The sequence below is a fragment of the Dromaius novaehollandiae genome, chromosome 3, assembly GCF_036370855.1.
Source record: "Dromaius novaehollandiae isolate bDroNov1 chromosome 3, bDroNov1.hap1, whole genome shotgun sequence".
In the NCBI taxonomy this organism is placed as follows: domain Eukaryota; kingdom Metazoa; phylum Chordata; class Aves; order Casuariiformes; family Dromaiidae; genus Dromaius; species Dromaius novaehollandiae.
This window is the reverse complement of record NC_088100.1, coordinates 75,161,800-75,186,030: the sequence shown is the minus strand read 5'-3', so window position 1 is coordinate 75,186,030 and position 24,231 is coordinate 75,161,800. Positions and strand designations below refer to the sequence as shown.

The following is a 24,231-nucleotide window of genomic DNA, read 5'->3' as shown; positions in this document are numbered from 1 at the left end:
ACCAGTTAAGTTAAGGTCCAGCAAGCTGGGTGCCAGAACAAACTTGCCTAGCAGCACAGTTGTCCTTCAAAGTCAGGATGGCTCTGACACCACCCACAGACACCAGGCTAGTCCTATTAAGGGCAGGGTCCTGGAGCGCAGCACTTTCAAGCTTTTTGAAAAAAGCTTCTTAAGATTGACTGCTGCACTGCTGTTTGCTACTTCTTACCTCGTACACGTTTCTGCACATTCTGCTCTTAACTGTGTGTTGATTCCTTAGGGAAGTATGTGCTGGACACAGTGATTACTGAAAAATAATTTAGATGGATAGAGGTTGTTTACTGCTGGCTACAATATAGGTAGACCATAATGTAACTTCTAGGTCTGAATGTGCCCTTAGGAGCATATTTCTGCTTTTCTTCTGGAATTGAAGTGAAAATGTGTGCCTGGGACCTTGCCAGTCACTTCCTAGTTTCCTTGCTCCTACTTCCCCTTCTCCCTGAATTCATCCTCCCAGTTTGAAATTGTATTTTGGGTTTACTTCCTTACAAAGCTCCTTTGATCCCAGCTGCCAGCAATAACCTAGTTCCTTCCCATGACAGCACTTGGCTTTTTACTGCCACTGCCCCATGGTCTAGTTTTCCTGTTGAACAGCGAGGACAGTGACCTGAGCCTGCTCTGAGGAGACCTGCACTGGCTTTGGAAAGAAGGATGTTTCAAAGACTCTGTTTGCCTCCTTTTGATATTGCCTCCGGCTCCAGCACCTTCCCCAGCAGTGTTTCTGCATTCTGCGCAGCATGTGCCTCTCTGGGGCCAGTGTCCGCACTCTGCCTGCTGCTGGCAGTGGCTATTTCACTGGGAAATCAGTTTTGAACCAAGCTGGGATTAGAAGTGCTGGCTGAAACTGGATCCGCTTCCAGAGAGCAGACATTGTCTTTCTCATTTTAATTTCTGACAGTGCAGATGCAGATTTCAGCAGGCTCTGAAGAAAGAGAACTTCATTCATTTCTACTTTCTGCTCTTCTATGTCCAGTTACCAGCTTACTCTGTGGCTGTGGGATGGTGGCTACCTGAGCTCAATATATACCAGTGAGTACCAGCAAGCAATACGCTACCTTTGTTGCTCCAACCATTGCAAGGGTTCTTCTGTTTTGCACTTGAATGTTTTACCATTTCAGCCGTGCTTGATCCTTCTCTGAGAGGCTGCACTACTAGCTCAGCAGGCTCCACTGGGGATCTACTGTGGGTGCCTGCACCACGTTGTGTCTGTCTCCTCTGAGCACAGCCCAGTGGCACATGGAGCGAGATGTCCCAAGAAGTACGCTTGGTGGAGGCATCGCAGTGCCAGAGGATCTTTCTCTTCTCTCTAGCAGGTTGATTCACAGAGTTAGGTGTGAAAGGTCCCTATGTAAAAAGAGCCTGACATCTCTGAAGGCTGGTTTGGGCAAAATTCATGGGGCCGAGTGATGAGTTACCTAGAGCTATTCATGAGTAAAGGCTATGTCCAACCTCTCACCTCTCTCTGGGGTTTTGGGGCCTGAGTCCCTGTGAACAAATGAAAGTCTTCACTCACTTAGGACTGCATGGCTGGAGCATGTTTAACTTCTCAGGACTTGTTCCTCCTAGCCCTTGGGATACGGACATGGGACGAGTGATGCTCTCTGCCTTTTTGTTATTGTTTGAGCAGTTAGCTCCTTTGCCCAGGAAGCTGGAAGGCTATGCTTGCTTCACTTTTCCCCTTTCAGGTGTTCAAACCCACTCCCCCATCCTGCCTCTGAAGGTGGGCCTTTGTGCCAGAGTCTTTGCAGTCACCAGGGTATTTACAATGCACAAGACAAAACTAGTCACTTCAGTTGTCCTAAAGAAAGAGCTCTTATCTTGAGGAAACCTGGTTGATTTAGTACAAGTAATAGTTTTTTTTCCCCCTATTAGTTTTTTTTTTTAATTATTTCTCTTCCTCCTAGGCTTGCTTCCCTTCTACAGCAGATGCCTAATGGTGGCGTTTCAAATATTTCACCCTAAAAACAGTGTGGTTACTTTTCTAGCTCAAAAAAAGAAAGGTTGCTGTGCTTTCCTGTTCTTGGTCTCTACATAGCCGCCTTCTGCCTACATTCTGGTGACGTTTTTCTTGTTCCATATTGTTTCTTTAAATGCAATGTGTTGAGCATTTGAAGCATAAACTCTGTGTTCCCCAGTCACATAGCCCATCAGCATGGGTTGTGGGACAGATTTTTGGAGTTCTGAGAAAGCATTCGCAATGTAGACTTCGGGCTTTCAAACTATGAAATAATTCCTTTCTTCCTCCCCCTCACATGGCACAACCTGCTCCCCCAGTAATATATTTCTGGAACTTCCATGTCTGCCTCTTACATGGAAAGATATATTTCTACATGGAAAGTTATATTTCAGCTTGTCTGTTGTTTTTCCATTTTGAATCACTGTCTTAAAAGTGAGGGCATATGCTAGGTTTCCTTAAGTATCACTTCTTTCAAAGTCACTTCTACCCTGCCCATGATACCCTACAGTATGCTTGCATTTCAAATAACTTTTTATTAAATTCACGTAACACAGTAATTTTCTTCTCCAGAACATGAATTTCCCTCTGTTAATACAATATTTCCAGCCAGCATCAAACTTCCCCATCTCTAACAAGCCTTCTGGGGATATATAACATTTTTCTGGCAGCAGTATAAACAATTCTAATCCTATCTTATGCAACTTTTGTTGCCATTTGGCTTATTGCTTTTGAGTCTCTACCATGCTAAGCACTCATTCTAGCCAGACCGCTGGTCCTTGTTTCTCTTAGCTCTCACTAGCATATGACACTGCGCTTAACACAGCTACAATTTGGATGGTGTGTTTTATCTATGTGACAAGAGTCTAAAGTTACATTACAGCTGCAGTGGAAGATCCATGTTCAGATCCCGGTCACAGTGTTTTCCCAGCTTGGGGAGGGGTAAGCACCATCATCAGGGATGTAAAGGAAGAAAATGGTTGGATTCTGGATCCAACTAAGCTGCTGCAAGTGTCAATCAGCCCTTTGAAAATGCCTTGTATACAGTCATTTTCCTGTTTGGTGTGGGGGGGAACTACCTCTCCCTGGTTTCTGGAAGAGGGAAACTAGAACTAGAAGAAAACAGGCTGCAAAAACAGAGGAGATATGTTCACAGGCAGATGAGGGAAAGACAGGTGGACTAGGAGGACTTAGGGGGACAGGTCGGACTTACTCAAAAGATTCTTGAACACTAAACAGCCACTATGATTTTTTTAAGGGAACTTTTAAAGCATTAGGACTTATTTCAACTGCTTCCAGAAAACAGGGGGGAAAAAAAGAGAATTAAAAAACAAAAGAGATCATGTGTCCCTCTAAATCGCATTCTAGTACATGGGGCACAATTCATGCCTCTCAAAACTGGGGTCTCTGCAGACTCACAACAGCATCCTATGAGTTAGCCATGACTGATCTCTGGAGGCAGGTTATTCTTTGGAGGAACCAGTTGCTCTCATTGAATACTGAGAAAACTGGATGACCTGCCTAAACTAGAGGTCTAAGTTTCAGAGAGTAAAACTAGATGAGATGACACTCATGTTTTGCCAGGCTTTTCTAACTATGTGTGTTAGAAACACAGTTTTTTAATACAAAATGAAAGTTGAGATCTTTGTCTATTCCAGATGCTCTTAGAAGTGGGGACTTCATTAAAATGTTCCATATCAGCCACTCATAATACAATTGCAAAAGTTGGCAATGCTGAATTTCTGTTTGCCAATATTTTCAGAAGCCAAGTTGTGCAGCAAACAGTGGCAAGAATTGCAACATTTCCCCCATTTTAGACATGGTTGTAACTCTCTTTATTACCCATGGGACCCACCTGCTGACATTCTTTGGTAACATTTTCTGATAGATTATTTTGTACATCACTTACTTGCTTTCTCTGGATGAGCTCTAGTTAATCCATGACAAATTCAGAGCAGAAAGCAAGTATCGGTGCCCACAGAAGAACAATGAAAGAAGTCAAATTATACGCAATTTGCAATAAGAAGATATATTTAGCACTGTTTAACATATGTTAGTGATGAGGGCAGTGGATGCTAGATTTACTTGGATCCAGAAAAATGATGAGGATTAACCCCTCTGGAATTGTTCCTGGTGAATCTCCAGGAAGATTCATGAGAATATTGATGAGCTAGATGCAAATGGAAAGAGGAAAGAAAAAAATCACTGATTTCTTCTTATTGTCTCGAAGATTATAATTTCTGACACCCATGGTCCCACAGCTGGTGTTCTAGGATTCTGCATTCAAATAGCATCTGCACTGCCCTAATGTAGTTATGCCCAGCAGTCTCCTCCTGAGGTGTGGTTTTTCAGAAGATAAACTGAATCGACATACTTTGTTTCTTATTCAAAGTCAGGAAGCTGTTCAAGCCTGTTGCTGTTCCTATGGTGTCTCTGAGTCCCAAATACTGTCCAGGAGTGCTAATATTTCCTGTGTGTCAATATACAACACAGCATGCTGTAGAGACAAGAATAAATCTCAGTTTGGGAGAGCAGCACTTGCACATGCACCTTATGTGTAAACACACTTAGATTTAAGTGTGCATTTAAATAATGTCCAAAGAAAAGAATTACTTTGTCTGGGAGCCTAAGATGCTAACGGGTATCCCTAATATGCTACAATGCTTTCCTTAATCAGGGCCAGATGACTTGCAGGAACAGGGCTCCCAGATGCAGAAAGATAATTCTCCTGCCACAGATCAGCCCTAGACTTTTGCTGAGCGATGCCAATGTGGCCATGTGCCCACAGCTGCCAGAGCAACTGCTGTTCCAAGCAACACATCTTGACCTTCAAAATATGCTCTTTTGGTGCTTCTGCCATAAGACAAATCCTGGGGGCTTTGTCACGTATTTTCTTGCAGGGGGAGGAAGCCTGTGAAACTATGCTTGGAGGGGGTGGACCACAGTCGTCAATCTCATGTTCAAGGTAGCAGGCTGAACTGTGGAGGAAGAAAGAAGTATGGAAAAGCTGGGGAGTGACATGGGCCCAGGCTGTGTCTTTGCATATAAAATGGATCATTTAGTACTCACTATAGTGTATATTTTGACAGATGCTGGGCAAGGTTTTTTCTTGATCCCCTGCTTTAGGTGGTAGCAAGACAGATTTCTATTCCTCTTAAACCTTTGGAAAAAGTGATTTATTTCTTTATATTGGCAATCTGGATCCAAAACATTAATGGCTTTCTCAGCAGTTGTGGCAGTCTTGGTGGCTTTCTTCATGACAGATGAGAAAATCTGGACACAAAGCTAAGCTGTGGAGGAGGACTGGGAATAAGTCTTCTTCCTTTTCAAGTGGATGAATCCTCCTTGGTAAACAGGATTAATATTAACTGTTCTTATCAGGAACTGGCTGTAACATAACAGTAAGGTATTTGTGCATGGGGAAATAGCTTTCACAATTCATTTTAATAATCTTTTTCTCTTCAGTGTATGGAACCATTGGTGGTATGAAATACCCAGGGGCATACAAAGCAACTGCCACTCTCTGATGTCCAAACTATGTGTCAGGCCATGCATTTTGCTGGGAGTCCAGAGGGAGGCAGGTATGAGAGGAGGAGGTGCTGACCATGCTCTGCTCTGCTTAGCCTGGGTACCCCCCGTACGTGGTGTAAGCAGCTGGTAAGGTGGGCATGCCAGGTCATCATCTGCAAAGCAGCCTGAGAGTATGAAGTACCACTGACAAGTTTAATATCTCCTGTGCTTCCATTTGTTGGGTAAAGTAAATGGACAGATGCTTTGTTCAGCTGTGAGCTGAGGATCCTGCAGGCAAAAGCTTTTACTAAGCTCAAACTACCAATATAGCCCTCATAACCTAATTTCCCTTGAAGAGCCTCCTGCAGAGGTTGATACATACTCACCTTCTGGTGGGGATTAGGCTGCAGCTCCACTGTCATCACTGCTGTGAACACATCTGTGAACTGCCAAAACGAACAGCAGTACAAAATGGATCATCACCTGGTGTGTATATATGGTCCTGCTTCTGGAGAGTTATGCAGCATTTCCCATTCAGCAGTTACGCCAGTTCTGTGCTTTGTGCAGAATCACACTACTGCTGCCTGCCTGCAGGAGCACGGGCGGCACCAGCTCTAGCACGGACTAGAGCTGCATGACCACTTGATACCTGATTCAGTATGAAGTCTGCTGTGATAAAACCATTTTGAACACATTTGAATGGGCTTAATGAGGGGCAGTTTGCATCATAAGAATGATGAGAATGGTCCATACTAAAGGTCCAGTAAAGCCATTCTGAAGCTGGCCGTAGCAGGGGCCTAGGGAAGGGTATCAGAGCAATCATGTAAAGCCTCCCAAGTGCTCAGGAGTGTTTTTGCTCCTGTATCAGATATTCTCCCACAGAATTACAGCCCCTGTGCTATCCCAGTGCTGGGGGCTCATCTCCTGGGGGAAGTAGCTGCAGACAAATGGCAATGGATTACAGACTGTCCCACAGTGTTAGATGTCTAAACTTCCTTGTTTAGGGAAAGAGACACTGCAAGTGTGGAATTCATCAAATCTTAAAGGAGATGCCTGAAATACATCAGGTGGATATGTACCTTTAAGGGACTTTTTTCTCTCCAAGAGCATCTGCGGCTGCAAGCTCAGCTGCAGCTGCCTTCCCTGCAAAAGCTAAAAAGCAAGTGAGTTGAGGCTCATCCTGTGTGCCTGATATGGCCAGGGATGCACGTTTGCTGTCTGTGAGAGCAGCAGCACCACAAGCTGCTGGTCATACAAGTCCTCTTCATTGCATGATACAGGGTATGCCGAGGGTGAGTTTCTGCTGATGTGGATGTGAGGCCCTCGGCATCCTCTGCTGCCAGGGTGAGCCACGTGCTTCTGAGCAAAAGGGGGAAAGAGAACTGAACAGCACGTGCCAAAATCAGTGGAGCCTGCCAGGAAAGAGATGATTGGTGCTCTGCCTCCACGGAAAGCATCACTGCCTTAGTAGGACTGCAGTAAATCTGGACTTCTGCTCTTGATTTGTCCTGAGGGCAGCATGTCCCCAAATGCAATGTGTTTGTATAGCGGTTCATCACTAATTAGGAAGAAGGCATTAAGAAAGACATTTGAGGATAAATGAGCTCTTTGGACCAGACAAATCCTGAACATAGGCAGAAGAGACAAGCAGTTTACAGAGTAGGGTCCTCCCAGGGGTCCTGTTGGGATCCCAAATCCATGTCAGAGATACTCAGGATGTTTAAAGCCATGTTTGGTCATTAAGGGAAAAGCTGCTTAGCCTGGAGGAAAGCAAAGAAGTGAAATCTATTATAGACTGACTCTTGAAGTATTTGATATATTACATCATCCACACACTGCTCTAATCAAAACCACCATGCCAAGTACTACAGACAGCTTACCTCTACTTACAACTATTTCAGTTCAGCTTTCCATTCAAGTGTATCTGACAATATACAAATTTCTGTTGCCCAGCCCATGGCTTGAAAGCCAAGTTATTTTTAAAAGAACCTTCTTGGAAGCAAGAAGTCATCTCTACAGATGGGGCTTCTCAGGGTGAGCAAGGCAGCAGTGATCACTCCTGTCTCTCTCTTTGGATCTGTTTTTGATGTCACTAACATTTGACTGAGAATATTCCCTCTTATCTTTAAGTGCATAATGCTGCAGAGTAAAATTACACAATAATGTGGCTAAAATAGCAAGAAGAGAGAGAGGAGCTAAGAGGCATGAGAAAATGAGACAATATTTTCAGAGAGATGTGAAAACTGCTGGCATAGTAGTGTGAGGAATAACTTCCTCTTGGAAGACACTGACAGAAAATGCAGTCACCCAAATGAGAACAAGACACTACAGATACTGAGAGGACAGTGATGTCAAGTGACAGCAAGGAGGTTAAAGATGATGACCATAACGTTAACAGGGGAAAAATCTTAGGATGTTTTAAAAAGCAAAGGCCACTATAGCAATAGGAGCTTGTAGAATCATTGATTATGTTTCTTGTAGCTGTGGACACACCTGAAGTGACATTTTTTGATGTATAGGAAAGCTGAACTTTGGGCAGATATATGGAAAGGAGGGGCTAAGACAATAAAAAAAAATGTCATCAGTGGCAGAGTGACTGCAGAAATAGGTTTGTTTTTTAACCCCAAAATAAGTCATGCAGAAGGAGAAGGATGTCTCAAGGCAAAAATCTCATGGAGATTTTAGAGAGCAGGGGCAAATTGGGGATCTGGAATGAGAAAGGCAATAAGGGATTAGGAACTTCTTGTGGATCCCACTGTTGCTGAAAAGAAGCACCTTTGGCTTTGACAGATTGAGCCAAACGAGGCTGAAATGGAGCAAAGTAAATGCAGACAGCATGTGGCGAAGTGTGACTCAGAGCAGCAAAAGAAACGTGGAATGTACCCAGAGGAAAAGGAGTTTAAAAAAAAGATGACAAAGGGGAAAAGCAGACAGTGAAGATTCAAGAGTGGTTATGTCTGGGTGTTTGGCGCAGGTGGGCTTTAAGGCAGAAGAGAAAATGGTTTGTTAGGATGCAAGAACCCAAGGACTGTAAGCCTAGAACTGGACCAGTGCAGGGAAAGACAGTCTGTGGGCATGCTTTCAAAGACGGTACAAATGCCAAGAAACTGTTCGACAGCAAAGAGAAGAGGCATTCGCTAAAGGAGAGGCGTTTCTCTGCTGTAGACAGAGCAGACCCCTGGATCAAAACAGTGCAGGATACTGTGTTATGAGAAGCAAAAGAATGAACGACCCTCCTCAGGTATCTTCTTGAGAAATGGGAGGTCACTGAGAGGACAGTCAGTGATGGGATCAAGGAAGAGATTTTAAGAAAGAGTAGATGGTGTCATATTTTAAAGAGGATATAAAAGGGAGAATTCTCAGGGCAGATGTTTTCTTGAAGACATCAGAACAAAGCACCGACAACGACAAGAAAATATGCTGAAAATGTGTGGCTGCTAGAAGATGGCAGCAGCCAGATGGTTCAGATTAACTTGCCAGGGGCTGCAAAGATGAAGTGCAGCAGCAGGTGGGTTGGGCACCAGTGCATCTTCAGCTGTGAAACAAGCTGTGGGTCCACTGTCATCTTTACAAGGGTAGAAACCTCTAGTGAGGGGACTTCAGACCTCACTCGCCTCACCTTATGTGTTAAACTCCACACAAAGCTTTGCTTGTTGAACCCTTTGGATGAGCTCAAGCCAGGCTGTAAGTGTTTAAGTGCAGCATTTGTGACCGGCGCAGATGTTTGGACTCCTACAGTCACCAGGAGAGTGGAAGTGAGGTCTGTGAAGGAAGCTAGGAGGGAAGGTGGAGACTCCCTGGAGGGGTTGGCAGGATGGTGACCTTGAGGATTTTTTTTTCATTTGAAGGGATATAAAGAAGTGCAAAGACAGTAGGCAAGGAAAGAAACTGGCCAGAGAAAGCACATTAGAGATTTTAGAAATAAACAGAGAGGGCACTTTCTTTTTCTTGTGCCTTAGTATGTGAGAAGTGTGACTTCGTCTGTGTGCAGGGCACAGAGGGAAAGCTCCTCACTGGCAGGGGGAGTGACATGTGGGCTGTCCTTCATGGGAGTTCAGGGGGGTGTAGTGCTGCTTGCCCCACAGCTTGGCGCGGAGGCTGTGACACCCTCACTTCTCCCATACTTGGCCTATGTGTCTGACAGTGACTGAACCAATGAAGATCTTCTGTGCTCGAGCACCTTCCTTCCTCCTCCTCTTACACAACTCCTTGCGTTTTGCCCCTTATTTACCAGGACACCTGGGACCCATCTTACCAGGGAAGGGTGCATAGGAGGAGTGATATGTACTGAGGTATATAGTTCAGGTACTGTCCTCAAGGCATGGCATATGCTGGTGACAGCATTTACTAGCCATGGGGTTGTTCCTCACATGGTCTTTGCCAAAGCCCTTGGCAGGACAGGAGCTGAAACCCCATTCAGAGAGTACCTGTGTAGGAGCCTGTGAATAAATGTGGTGCTCTAGAGACAAAGCCGTATGATGGAGGCAGCATCAGTACTTGTCCTAGAAAAAGGAATGGTGCTCGCTACCAAGCACATCTGAAATATTTTAGGTTTTCAGCTTAACCATTCAGGGTTTTGTCAAGTGCAGCACCATCCTGCCATTTGGGCAATGGGAGCTGAAACAGGGCAGGTTCCTGAAGAGTGTTAGATGCATTTAGCTTGGCTCCTCTGTGCAAGATCTGTTTTATTAGTTTTCCTCTTGGTACAGTACAATTTTTATGGTTCATTTTTACTGTATAGGAATTATCCACACATTTTGGAGAGCATACTTGCCAAACAATTATTCCTGTTGCCTCAAAACATAACAGTCTTAAAAAAAAGCCTGTCAGGTTTCTTTCAGCTCTAGAGCTGAAAAGGTGGCACTTTTGGACAGATGATGTCCTCTCTAGAGAGATGGCAGTGTGGGGATATGAAGATATCAAGCACTGGACTTCTAGGGCATTCTGTGTGCAGTATAGTAGACAGGACCTGCTTTGTCTTAAATGCTCTCTAGCTGACAGAAAGCTATTTGTTATTAACATTTGGACAGAAAGCCATTTGTTATTAACATTTGGATTTCTTTTTTATTGGGTTGTCTGAAGCCTGGCTAAAAGTTCAATCAGGCATTAGACTTATGAATGTGTTTCTAAGAAAAGATTTTACTGAAGAAGTAAAGTGGTCATACTTTAATCCCTATTTGGGGGGGGGAGGGAAGATCTTTAAACTAAATAAGACATTTGAATACAAATAAATGTCAGCTGCATCACAAACATACTAATGACTCACTGCCAAACTGTTGGAATGAGATCTTTTCTGACATAAGGTATCTACTGACTGATAGCTTGCACCTATCCTCAGTGACTGAAACAGAAAGTCAAAACCATCAACCTGAATACTGAGAAATCCTGATAGAGAAACTCTGAAGTCCTGTTATTAGTCTGTTCCAGCTGTGTCTCCTCAGAAGAAAGCACCCGTATGTCTCTTTAAAGTGTCAGCATGGACCGCTGGCATGGACTGCCCCATTTCAACCACTGCCCACATTGAAATTTGATTGTATTCAACACTTTTACCTTTATCATGTGTCTGCTGCTCCTGAAGTATATTCTTTTCATCTTTGTGCATTTATTGCAATGCCTACTAAGTGCTTTTGTCAGGTCTTTTCTAGTAACATCTCACAGTGCATCCATTGGTCCTCAGCAACTTATTTCAACTTTCTTTTCCTATCTCTTAATGTGTTTAGAGATTTATATTACAGTGATCAACATAGTGTTTTCATGTCTCAATATGATATCTACAGTTATTACATTGATGATGTTTTCTAAGGGGCATTTTGTTCCCACCTTTTAATGAGATCATGACTTATGATTTGGGATGCAACTATTGAACAGGTTAAAAAAGTCACTGGTGAACTATGCTGTAAGGTATGACCTCGGATTACCCAAGATGAAACACATTTGGTATGTTTCATTATCAGCAATGAACTCTTCCCTGGCTCGTAGAGCAAATGTGAAACATGAGAAAATATTCTGACTAAGGTTGATTAGCTGCAATAGATGGACAATTTTGATACAAAAATTTGCAGTCATTGCACTGAAATCAGGGCTTTCAGGAACATGTTTCAAGGTCTCTGCCTGTCATCTTAATTCAAAGAGCTAACTTTCATCTCCTATCAACCCAGGTTGATGGTGACTTGGAGAAAGAGGCAAAAGCTCTACCAGTGTGACTCAAAGGAACGGAGAACATCAGGAAGGTCAAATTTGAACTTGAAGCAATGGTTTCTGTGAAGTTTCTCCTTTTTTACCTCTGGAAGGCTTGTGCTCACTGAAAGTAAACTGAAAGAGCTGGCACGGTTTGGTTGGGTCTGGGCTCTGAGTCACTCCAGAGAGCACTTCGCATTTGTCACTGGGCTCTTTTGAGGACATGTCAGATTTCTGCCCTTGCTGGGCTCTCTGAGCAACCCTTCCGCAGGAAGAAGCAAAGGCAAGACACTTACTGATATTTCTGTTTATTCCATTAAGGAAAAATTCACCTCTGGACAAAAGTGTTTTCAGGCTGATGCTGTGGTAATGATTAAGGAAGTTAGTAAAATTGGTGTATTTATACTTCATGTGAGACCTCTGAAAATTTCAATATTCTTCCACTGAAGGAAGAAAATCCAGCCAGTCACCTCAAACTACAGGCTGGAAAAATAATGTTCAACTTCTTTATAGATACTATGATCTGAGCCAAGGTCTTAGCATGCTCATCTTTAACATTATCCCATGGGAGGCAGCAAATGCTTTAACACTAAGGACTGATGGATTTGCCATATATAGAGATCTTTTATATAAACATATATGAATATGTATGTGTGTGTGTATATATATATATATACAGTTATACTTATATCTATGTATATATTTTCTGTATAATCAAGTGCATGTGCCCATTCTTCCATCTCTATATCTGACTAGTAAGTCCTAAAGAGAACTCTCTTCAGCCCACTGATGTTATCCCATCCTGCTCGCTGTCATCTCATCTCCCACCTTGAAAAGAGATCTTGGTAAGGACTAGTTTAAAGCAAAGAGCCATGAACAAGAGCTCTAGATTCAGGCGTCTTTGCCTGAGCCTGCCACTTGTCTGCGCAGTTGTGGGGCAGATGCTGTCTCCTGCATCTAACTGCCTCAGCTACACTTTCTGCAGATGCGGGCTTGTGGCAGTGCAGGGGAAGGGAAGCAGAGGGTGCTGAAAGGCGGTCTGGGTAAATCAGAGTGATTTTGCAAATTGAACTTGAGGACTGATGTACTGCAAGCCAAGCACATAGTAGCCTATTTGGACAACCACAGCAAAGTGCTGGGATGGTTAACGTGGTCATAGTCCACATAGTGCTTTATAATCTCACAGCTGTAGTTTCTGGTCTAAGACAAAGGGTTCCGGTGGCTCACATCCACGGTGGTCATGACTTTGTGATGTTCCCCTCGAGGGATGGAGCCAGGCACAAGTAATTTGCTGTCTTTTCCTGCTGGCCATCAAATTGCAAAAGCTGGGGGTAGGTGACTATCTGCCAGGACATGCCCCTTTAACAGTGCAGTGCTGCATAGTGAGTGGTGGCAGGGGAAATTCCTTACTGATCCCTGCAGGAAATCAGCTCCTTTTCCTGGCTCCTGGGAGAGATCTGTATAATTAGTGGGAATTGTCTCAGCCAGCCCATTTACTGTAGCCACAAGTATCCAACCCACTGTCCTGCTTGCAGTTTGATAGCATTTATGCTGCTCCTACCAAACCCTCAAGCAGTCAGACTGTGAGCCAAACATTTTTGGAGGGATCCTTTTGGCAGATTTCTCGGCTAATGAGGTGCTCAGGCCTAGGGAGAGGAGATTGGTTACTGCCATAGAAATTGCTATTGCCATTTATGAGCTGCCTGCACTTAAGGTCAGGGTACAGGGTCATGTCGATCCTGAGCAGCCTGGAAGAGATTATACTGCTGGTCAGGGCCCTCTCTGTGCTGCTTCTTGATGCTCAACAGGAGTGAGGGAACTGCTGTTTTATCCATTGAGAGGGCCTCACTCCCCTTCTGCCTACAATGAGGTGCATGGCCAAGGCCTGCTGTACCAGGGAGGCCAGTGGAGAGTCACCCCAGAAGCTAACGGGAATACAGGGAAAGGGTTGCTGTGAGGAAACTTGCCAGTTTGGTTTCTTCTGCTCGTTATGGTGGTTATCCATTCTGGTGTTCTGCTTGCAAATCAGGGTGGCCAGGGCAGGAGCAGTTCTGCCAGGCAGCCTGCAGATGGGTCCTATAGACATGCATCTTGTTCACTCCACTTGAGAGATTTAAGCTAGAAATTCAAAGCAAAAGCAGAAGGTCTGCAGAGATAATGCTTGAAAGCATGCAAAATAACATAAATATGAGCTTTTTTTTTTTTTTTTTTTTTTTTTTTTTTAAAACCAAATTATAGTCCATCAGGCTGGAGACAGCTTACAAGCAGCTGCTGTTCAAGATATGATCCCAAAAGGAAAGTCTAATGCGAACCGTTCCTGACCAAGCACCTGGCAGAACTCAAATCCACTTGCTGGTGATGGGCATCCTGGATTTGTTCAAGTAAGGGACCCTGATGGGCTGTTTGTACAACATAGTGCTGGTATTCCTGGGGTCTGGACAGAGCACAGAGGAGGCTGGTGATTGAATCTCTGAGAGAAAGGCAGAATCAGCACGTGGTACCAACAAGATCTGAAAGCACAAAACAGGAGATAGGAGGTCTTGAAAATTCCTCCTCTTGGGAAACCTGTAGCATAAAAGGAAGTGAGAACCTGCGTCCTTGAGGAGTTTTATAACCGTTAAACTCCTCTGCCTGCTCCTAATGGCAATGAGCAGCCAAATGTGCATGACAGAGTCTAACCAGGATCCAGCTGTAAGCATCTGAGATCAGGGAGCTGTCTTTGGAAGCTGTAAGGCTCAAAGTGTGAAAGCATAGTGTCATTTTAGGACATGTTAAGAAGATGCTACAGCTAAAGATGTGCCTTGTGCTGCAGGTGAGAAAAATTAGTCTGTGTTGATAGAATTCAGTGAAATTGAAAAATGATGTTTACAGCAGCCTTGTGCCACATAGCGCATTCAGGTTTTTCAAGTGGATATCTTAAGCCACAACTAACAAATTCTCATTGCTTTACAGAGTGTAACCTGAGATTATACCTTGCACCAAAACTTCACCCAGTAGTGCTTTAATTGAATTGCCACGTAGAAATCCCCACCCCCACCCCCCAACAGAAACTGAAGACAGGCTTCTGGTTTGCAGGGAGGTGAAGCTGGAAGAGACACTAGAACACGAGCCATGGAGTGATGACTGCCAACATTAAAAAGCTCTGGACACCACTGCTTAAAGAGAGAGGTGATTAGTTCAGTGAATGCCATCTCCTCATGGTAGTATCCAATGCTCTCATCATCAGACAATGGTGGCAAAGGTTTTAGGAGGATCTGCAAAGGAGACAAGAGTAGAAGCAGAAGGATGAAAAATCAGTATCTACAAACATGAAACAGGCAGCCTGGAAAGATAATGGCCATTAGAAAAAGCAGGTTTTCCAGAGAAAGCAGTCTGGAACAAGCCAAGAAGCAAGAAATGAGCATGTATGCATAGCATCTTTCCAAATGCCTGAAAGAAAAGACAGGGTTTTCACTGAGTCTGGAGACCCGCGAACCAAGAGGTGGGAGCAGGTGCCAAAACCTCAAGAGAGCACTCAGCCAGCAGCCCCTTCTTTTGAAGCATCTCGGAGTCCAGCTTCCCCTTGGTAATTCCAGAAAAGACAACACAGTTGCCCTGGAAGTCTTTGTAGTAACCTCTGTGTGAAACTTGGTAGATCTAAACCAGCGCCCTGAACAGCACTCCAAATCTGTCAGGCAGCAAGTCCAGGCAGCAGGACTTTAGGGATCTCACTCCCACATTCTGCATCTCTCTTTTATGAGCACCTTTTTTCCAGAGGCTCAACAGTGGTTTTGAGGCCCTGAAGAGGCCAGCAGGCAAAACATGCCATCCTCAGGCTGGTCCTTGAAGACCAGTACAGTACATGGGTCATTCATCTTGGTGTCCCTTAACCTCCCAGCACAGGAATCAGAGATCTAGCCAACTTAGAAATAATTCCACCTAGTCCAGATTTTCTTGAAAACAGTCCAGAAGAGGTAATAGGAATTCCAGTTTCAGTGGCTTAAATTCCATCTTGGCCTGTCTTTTTTCTTGTAATTTCTTTTGGGTGCTACACCAGTGACTACAGTTCAATTTCTAACATCCAGGGTTTTCTTTTTTCTCTGCACAGCTTTTTTATTTAGCTTGTTTAATGAAAGCTTGTCCAACATAGAAAGGCACAGGAGCTCATGAGAGGTCAGGGACATATCTTCCCACTTAGCAGCAATGAAAGGTGCTGTAAGTGAGATATATTCCCTGCCCTCACCTGCCCTGCTACATCAGGCAAACAACTTCTTAGTTTGACATTGCTGTCTTTTAGTTATAAAAGGGAAACAACTCCGTTGAAGAGGTTAAATACCAAGCTTTAAGGTATACAAAAGATGCAGGGCAACTACTGAGGAAGAAGTGGACCCCTACCTTTTCCCAGCTTGCAGAATGTGGGAGATAAATATTCCTGACCAGCTCTGTCCCCAGAGCCGTGAACCTTCATCATCTGGGAGAGTACCCAGATGCATTTTGTCCTGGAGGTACCCAGACATTTTGCACCCAGGGGCATTGTTAGATTCTCCTCCTGACAGTGTTGACTTTCTATAAATGTCTTTGTTAAAACCCATCAGCTTCAGTAGAGTTCAGAGACATCACAGAAAGAAGAATTAGGCCTCAGATGTCTCAGACTGATGATATTACAGTATGTTTAACTATTGCTCATAGCTGTAGGTGAGTGGAAAGTTTTTCAATAAGCCACTATTGTGTGTATATCAGATTTTCCTGGTATTTAAGAAGAAGGAACAATATCATAATTTTTGAGAGGCTCTGTTAATTTTTGGACTCCTTTAGCAGGGGAAAGCAAAAGTAATGGAAAACTAAAGACAGAACAAAAATTAGATTTTTGGTCTGAAAGAGCAGCTAGTGTGTACACATAGGCAGAAATGCACATTTGCATCTATACACTTCTGCATGTGTATCTTTCTGGAAGTGAAGCAGTGTTACAGGGTAGTATTCCCTCTACACTACTTAAATTCCCTGATTAAAGCAAATGAGCCAAGAGATATTTAAGAGAGACACCAATAACAGCTTAAATAATTACAGATTCCATGATCCAGTTCTTTAACAGCATATGCTTATTATTTAAGAACATGGGATCAGACCTTGCAAATCCACTGAAACTAGGTGAGACAAAGGGTAAGATGTTGTTGTAACAGAGCAGGCATAGGGGGCTGAGTAGTGTCAGGCACGGGGATGCTGGTGGATCGCACGTCACCTGCTTTTGGTCCTTGGCTGAAGACCTTGTCTTGCTGTGCCACACAATTAGCTCCAGTTCCATCCTTGATAACAGAGGAAGGAGAGTTGACGCACATCTTTTCAACTGCAGATTACATAATGTTGTCTACATTATGTTATTTTCCAAAGAGAAGCCTAATTTTAGTGCTCAGGAGATGGAGTTCATACAGGGAACAAGAGAATGAACTTTCTGATCATTGTATTGAATAATGTTCAGCACAGCTCTTCAGAAAAAGTCTTAATTCCTTTCCTGCAAAGTCTGGACCACCACTATAGATTGTCACACTGATTTTAAACAAAATGGAAATCAAATGTATTTGCTCCTGATGGGAGGAGGATGTGAGATGAAGACACCTTTTCTAAGCAGAACTGAGGAGAGGAAAGGAATGTAATTCTGCTAAGGAGTACACTTTACATATTCTTATGGGTTTATACCAATGTATAGATCTCTTGACTCAGAGACATAACCTCTCAAGTATATGAGAGTCCAGCTCAGCTCCAATTTTTCCAGTTAAAAGTCCCACATTGATGGTTTTTGCATGTTTTTTCTTTCAGACACTCTTGCTGCTGGTCCAGAAGTGCCTCTGCCTCAAAAGGTGTTTGAGACGTGGCTTTTTCTCATTTTAATATGATGAGCCAAATGTTTCCTTTGAATGAGCCTCATGAATATCACAGACTGAGTCCTGCCAGAGTCAAAACTATTGCATATTCTGATTCTATCTCAGTATAGGTGCATACTCAACATCACACACAATAAAAAAATGCTTCCTTCCCCAGAAATTCACTATTTTAAGCTCACACAAAGCCCATAAAGCTTCTTGGTGTTTAATTCATGGCTGAGCAGACTGTCCATGTCTTAACATACAATGATCTCAGGACCCTATGAGGTATTTACATGGAATGGTGCTTTATGCATTAACTGTTGGGCGGACCTTTACAATGAGCCCTCCAAGAATGTTATATTCTCTGCTCTCTGCCAATTTAGAGAAGGGGCAATTGTATGAAGTCCATGGTGTTGATAACAGAAGACTGTAACTGCATGCACTAAATGTATACCATTTTGTGTGCATACGTTGCAGTGTGCTGTTACAGCATGCAAATGTATGCCAGCTCCGCCATGCACAGAAAACTAGCTGACTTTAAAATTTAAAAGTGGTCTTGTCTCTTATATCCTACTGGTATCTTCAAAATCCTAAAGGCAGCGAAATCAAATGTCCTTGGAAACTGTAATCTTGTGTGTGCTACAGCAGGCACATGTAAGCAGAGCAGCAGTGTCTGCTTCCTGGCCAAGTCTCTCACCAGTACACACAAAACCTGGCAGTCTCAGTGGGAGGTGGTAGCCCTGTTTCCACACATACGCAATCCTTTCCTCCCTGTGGAGGTGAATGTGGATGGTGAACATACTGGTATGCTCTGAGCAGGGGAAGGGGACAACCAAATTCACTTTATACAGAAAACCAAGAAGTCCCCTCAGGTAGCAAATATGTTCTCAAGGATGCAGTCTGGCTTTCGGCTTTGATTCAGTAGAAGACCACCACACACTTCTGTTCCCCTTTTAAGTCCTGTCCTGAAAGATCTTTGACAAGTGTCCAGGGTTTTTAAATCTGTACTAGAAGATGAAGAGCAGAGATGAACTCAGACCCATCAATAGTAACCAGCAGTGGGGACTGGGGTCCTCAGGTGCCATGGGATAGGAGGGAATCTGGGGCAGGGATGCCTAGGCAGAGGAGAGGAGAGGAGAGGAGAGGAGAGGAGAGGAGAGGAGAGGAGAGGAGAGGAGAGGAGAGGAGAGGAGAGGAGAGGAGAGGAGAGGAGAGGAGAGGAGAGGAGAGGAGAGGAGAGGAGAGGAGAGGAGAGGAGAGGAGAGGAGAGGGAGTTTTGGGTTGGGAGCTGAGAACTGTGGGTATCAAGAGGATATGGGACCTGGGAGATTGGGGATGGAAGAAGTGAGGGGAAAGGTTGCAAGATTTGAGCTCTGGGGCACGCAAGATGAGGGCCTGTGCCTGCAGGGTAGTGTAGTGTGTGGAAGCAGGCTGCTGAAAGCCTATGCAGGTCCTGGAGTAATCCTATAAGGAACTGGGGTTACCAAAGATAACATACTTCCCAACTGCTATTTCTAATCAGGGCTCAGTTTGGAGAGATGTACATGCAGGGTTTTCTCTTTTCACCACCCTTTCTCTCCAGACCAGGATTATGGGGTACTTGGCTCCTCTGTCCTCCTTTTCGTGTCAAAAACACTGTAACCTTAAGTAGGCACAGAAACCAGCCAGTTCTTCCTGATCAAAACACAGCTGTGTTTCTGACTGTACTTTGTCTCCTTCCTGCTAACATCTACATGAGAGTGCTGGGATGTGTTTCATTCTTTAATGTGAAATACATTTTCCTGAAAAATGTCTTGAAATAAGAAGTGTGAAAGCCTCCCGTGATGTTGCACTTCTTGACAGCCCTTGAGTTACTCCTGTTCATCCTCTGGCTGTGTATGTATTGTGTATCCTGCCTAGAAATGAAATAAATGCTGTGTCTGTTTATTACACATGATTTCATACTGCTCAGCCCTTCATGCAGTACGTACCAGGCTCTGTAAGGCTACACCTTACAGAGTGCAGTCGCTCCCGAGAGTCAGCTCCCAAGAGGAGACGTGGCTCCCAGTGCTGCCTGCTGCCCCTCATATATTGTACGACACCTCTCTGAGGAACATCAGACGTCCCTTGACTCTGCAACCTGTTCCCTCCAGCCTCGGGCTGCCCCACAGGAACACAGAGGTGGGATCATGCCTCTTCTCCTCCTTCTTCCCCTACTGCCTTTCTGCTGAGTTTCTCCTCAGAGAGAAAAAAGAGACCACTGGCTGAGTGGCATCTCCTGCAGTCTTCTTACCACAGTGCCTGCGGTCTTGGCTGAGCCAAGGTAGTGGAGAGACTCTTGCCTGCAGTCCCGCACAGCCCTACCTAACTGGGTGGACCTCCTGTCTTGCACAGTGTTGCGCACTGTAATCTCGTGAGCTAGAGATTAAAATGCATGCTCTCTAGCCAGGGCTATTAGGTGTCTACAAGGAAGGATTTGCCAATTTATCTGTATCAGGCTAGCAAAGTAGCTTCTGGGACTACTTAATGAGCATTTATGACACTGAGAATAGTGAGCGGTAAGTATTAGCTGCTCTGCCTCGCAGGCACCTTTGCCTTTTCCTACTGTGACAAAGACCCAGAACAAGTGTAGTATTCAAAAGGAGGAAAGGGAAAGGTTCAGTCCAGTTAGTCACTTAGCAAGGCTATTAGGAGCAATATGGATATTGCATAGTAGGAAGGTTTGGGAGCCCTAGCATTTCCTGCAGAAGTTTTCTATGATGAATACATTAGGCAGAGGATTAAGTAGGTCTCCTTGGCTGGTTTCCTTTGGAGCCTCCAGAGATTCTTCCTCTTCACTTGACAGAAGGCCACAGACAGCAGAAATGGAGTTGGGCATGGCTCTCTGATGGCAATTTCAAGTCTGAATACATCTCTTGTTTTTTTCTTTTCCTGTCCAAAGATATTTATAGAATGTCAGGGAATGTAGGTCCAGGCTTTTCCTCAGAAAAATGCCTGCCTCTCTCCCCGAGGATGGTGCCTTTGATGGGGTGGATACTTTGCACTAGGAATTCTGTCAAGGGTTGTCATATTTGTTTTGAAAGGTTCAAAACTTCCCAGCTCACCAACATTCTTTGCATGTACATTAGAAGTGCTGTGTTTCTTTTAATTCCTTAGTCAAGCTGAGGTAATACATTGCAAGGGAGAAAAATGCATGTTTGAGGGATATTTTTTAATGTAATGGTCAATTGCTCTTTGACTTTGGCTAGACCTGGCTTTCACTATTTCCTATGAGGCTTGGATAATTAAATTACTTATTGTCCCATCCTATCTTTCTCCTCCTACATGTCTCCTGAATTGTTCTATCCTGGTGTGCTTTGCACTGCTGCGTTTACATGAAAACAGCCCTAAAACTTGAGACTGGCACTTCTATCCCTATTATGCTTATCCAGCTACAATGGATATTTGCTTGTTTGCTGACTTTACCAGAGTTAGACTCAAGTGTTCAGTGCACTTATTTATATGAAGAAAAGGAGATGTTCCATGGCACTGGTCTCTCAAAACTTGCAAATGCTGTCTCTTCTGGGCAAAATTATTTCTCTTACAGCACACATAATAGAGCTACAGTGAAGGTAACTTCCAGCCCCACGTTAAGTCTTACGAGCTTTATAGATTTGGATAAATGATGTTTAATATCCCTTGTGGCAGGATCTCAGGATTTTTCATATGGAATAACAAGAGGGTTCCTGTGCTTTCTCCAGAAAAGTTTGATCCACCTCATCATAGATTTGGCTGGGAGTACGAAAAACTGGAGATTTACAGCTGACCAAGAGGATGATATCATGTATCTGACCTGACCTCCAGGCTGCTACTGCCTGCAAAAAAGCGTGTATAAGGTATGACTGCCCTTCTGCCCATTTCAGTGCCTTTGCTTGCATGCAGGAAGCAGCTGGATTGTGACCAAGACTGAGCCCTGCACCACTCTCCTCCCCTGCATGCAACTCTTCCCTTCGTGCCATTGGGGCAAGCACAGGGACTACTGCTCCTCCAGTTTTAATGTAACGAAGTACAGGGCTTTTGGGAAGGGCATCAGGCTTTAAGGATTAACTGAGATAGCCGATACACAGTACATAACAAGTTCAAATAAGCCCTCTTAAAGCTGGACATTGCATTCCAGCTGTGTTGGCATTGACAGTGAGATAGGGGTATTTATGGACATATAAGGTAGAAAAATCAATTATCTCACCTGCTCTTGTGGATAGCACTTATCTGGCAAGAGGGTCATGTCTGAAAGTGTCTTTTAGGACTGTGTGCTTCCCTTGTCCAGCTAAGGGACCTGAGGTGACTGAGTAGTGGAAGAGGAAGGAAGAGGAAGGCCCTAACGTTCCTGTTGGACCATGGAGAAATGCCCCCATTGATTTTGCACAGAATCGCTACAGCAATGTAATCGAAACGAGGATCAGGCCCGTCACCCCCAAGGGGAGCATCAGCTTAGTAGCACACACTGTGCAAGAGATCAGACTCAGACTTGCACTATTACTTTACATTCAGCAGTTTCTTGCTGCTAATTCTCACTAACACTTCCAGTAACCAATGAAGTCTGGGTAATAGGCTTTTAAAAATGACCATAGAGATGGTCACTTGAGCCACTTCAGAATCACAGTACTCTAGTAACACTGGCAAGTAGGAGGCGGGGACCAAGATCACTTTACGATCTGAATATCTCCATGTGCCCAGCTTATGATAAGGAGCACTTGTTGCTTGTGCTCATGGAAAACTCCTCCTGTGATTGCTATTATTGTCAGAAACGCTGCCACCACGCCTGTTCTGCTAATGCAGAGAGGTTTTTCTGGTATAAGTAGGAGTATCACAGCCTAGAAATAACCACAGTCAAGACTTGAAGCTGGGGGAAATTGGTGGTCACTGGGGGTTGGGATTTTCAGGTAAGCACAAAAAATTGGCACCTAGCTCCCATGAATTCCCCTTTCTAAATGAATGAATAACTTGTTTAGACTGCTCTGAGTATCTCAGCCTTCAGGAAATTATGATATTGTTACCTCAAGCTTCTTTTGCCTCTTCTAACCCTTCTCCTCTCCCAGTGTTTTTCTTACCATGCCGCCTGCTTTAAAGTATTTCTGGTAGCAAAGAAATAAATCTCTCCTGGGAAATATACTTAGAAGCTTGGATTTCACATATATCAGTTTCAGACAATTAAACCTCAGGAATGCAGGGTTTCCTAGGAAAAATGAACCCTGAGTTATGGAGAATGAATTTTCTCCCAGCTCCCATAAGGTCTACAGCAATCTCTGAAAATTTGCAGGCTGCTTTACGGATGACTGTGGAAAGTCCCTGAGAAGGTTTGCAGTAGAAATTCCAGGCATTTCTGAAAGAACTGAATAAAAAGCATCTGCCTGAGCTAGTGCATAATCTCTTTGATCTGAGTTCAGATATGAGGTTTTATAGCGGTTTATCTCAATCAGGGTATGAAACTATCATAAAATGTGACAGTAGATAACACTAAATTTATTGCACCAAAGTCAGTAGCATATAATGACTTTACTCTGTGGGACTCCATCAAATGCTTCCCATATATTTTTAGCACATATTAGGGAAACAGACTTCAGGGTGGATCCCTTCTTTGCTGCATATTAATGTCTGCTTTTATATTTTTGAAACAAAAATGATGAACTTTGTCCTCTTGCAGACCAATTATAACACTAATAGGACTAGACAAGAATTTTTTAATCAGATATGGTTGTTTCACTGCAGGATACTATAACCATCAACTCAGTTTGGAAAAGGACATGCACTGTTTGTCTTACAATGCTTTTGATCACTCAGAATCCAAGCTGCTCGGGAGAAGAAGCAACAGAGACTGTCTCTCAGCAGTATAGATCAGCACTGCTCCAAGAGCTCTTATCTTAGTGGAGAGATGTCAGATGGTGATCTGTCCTGTGCCTCTAATAGCAGTGTGTCAGTTTTTCCTTCTAGAGATGTACCGTGTCATATTATTAAAATTCCTTGGTGAATCTTAGCCTTCATAAATATCTCATGTTTATTCTTTGGCCCCCATCTCCATAACCATGAGCTGGTGCTACTTGTACAGGCCTCTCTACAGAGGTGGGCTGTGCTCCCATTCCAACTTCCAGGGCCAGCATCACTCCTTCCTCATTCCAAGAAACTGCCTGAGCACATCAGAACTGAAGCTAATGTGACAGAGGAAGAACAGGAGGAATCAGCTCCCACACCATCTGTGTTGCAGCCACCTCCATACAGGAAGGTTTGCCAGGGCTGGCTCTCAGTGAGCTCAGACCTGCTGGGAAGAGGGGCATAATAAAAGAGCCATCCAGACTCTGCAAGGTCTGAACAGTGTCACCCACTGAACAGAAGGCTTCGTCACTGTTAAGCACAAAGGAGAATAGCAACCAATGGTTAACTTCTGGCTTAGTGGTTTCATCCTACTTACCAGTTCTGTCCACAAACATTTGTTACGTCTGGTATCCCTGACCAAAGGCAGACCCAAAGCAGAATGAGCAAGGATGCTCATTTATAGGTTGTCTGTGTTCATCTGTAGGGTGGGTTACGCTTAAAGAATGCTGATGCACATTGCAGAAGTGCCTTGAAACAGTTTCCACTGCTGCTGCTTTTTCCAACTCTGTTAGGTCAGTGGAAGACTTGAAGAGTCAATGCTATCAATTGTTTTTCAGGGTAAACAACTTACGACATTTCTTACAAGAGGCATACATTTTTAGC

The 24,231-nt window shown here is 43.9% G+C and overlaps 3 long non-coding RNA genes across 3 annotated transcripts; all 3 read left to right on the top strand.

Annotated features, from left to right (window-relative positions):
• Nucleotides 1-591: 591 nt before the first annotated feature.
• LOC135327889 (uncharacterized) lies at nucleotides 592-12,033 on the top strand. Its single transcript, XR_010388443.1, has 2 exons — nucleotides 592-1,068; nucleotides 11,662-12,033. It is a non-coding gene; the product is annotated as an uncharacterized LOC135327889 (long non-coding RNA).
• A 282-nt stretch (nucleotides 12,034-12,315) lies between these two features.
• LOC135327888 (uncharacterized) lies at nucleotides 12,316-18,650 on the top strand. The gene is made up of 3 exons (XR_010388442.1): nucleotides 12,316-12,525; nucleotides 13,919-14,061; nucleotides 14,756-18,650. It is a non-coding gene; the product is annotated as an uncharacterized LOC135327888 (long non-coding RNA).
• A 1,302-nt stretch (nucleotides 18,651-19,952) lies between these two features.
• On the top strand, nucleotides 19,953-23,512 carry LOC135327706 (uncharacterized). The gene is made up of 2 exons (XR_010388094.1): nucleotides 19,953-21,374; nucleotides 23,248-23,512. It is a non-coding gene; the product is annotated as an uncharacterized LOC135327706 (long non-coding RNA).
• The last annotated feature ends 719 nt before the right edge of the window (nucleotides 23,513-24,231 follow it).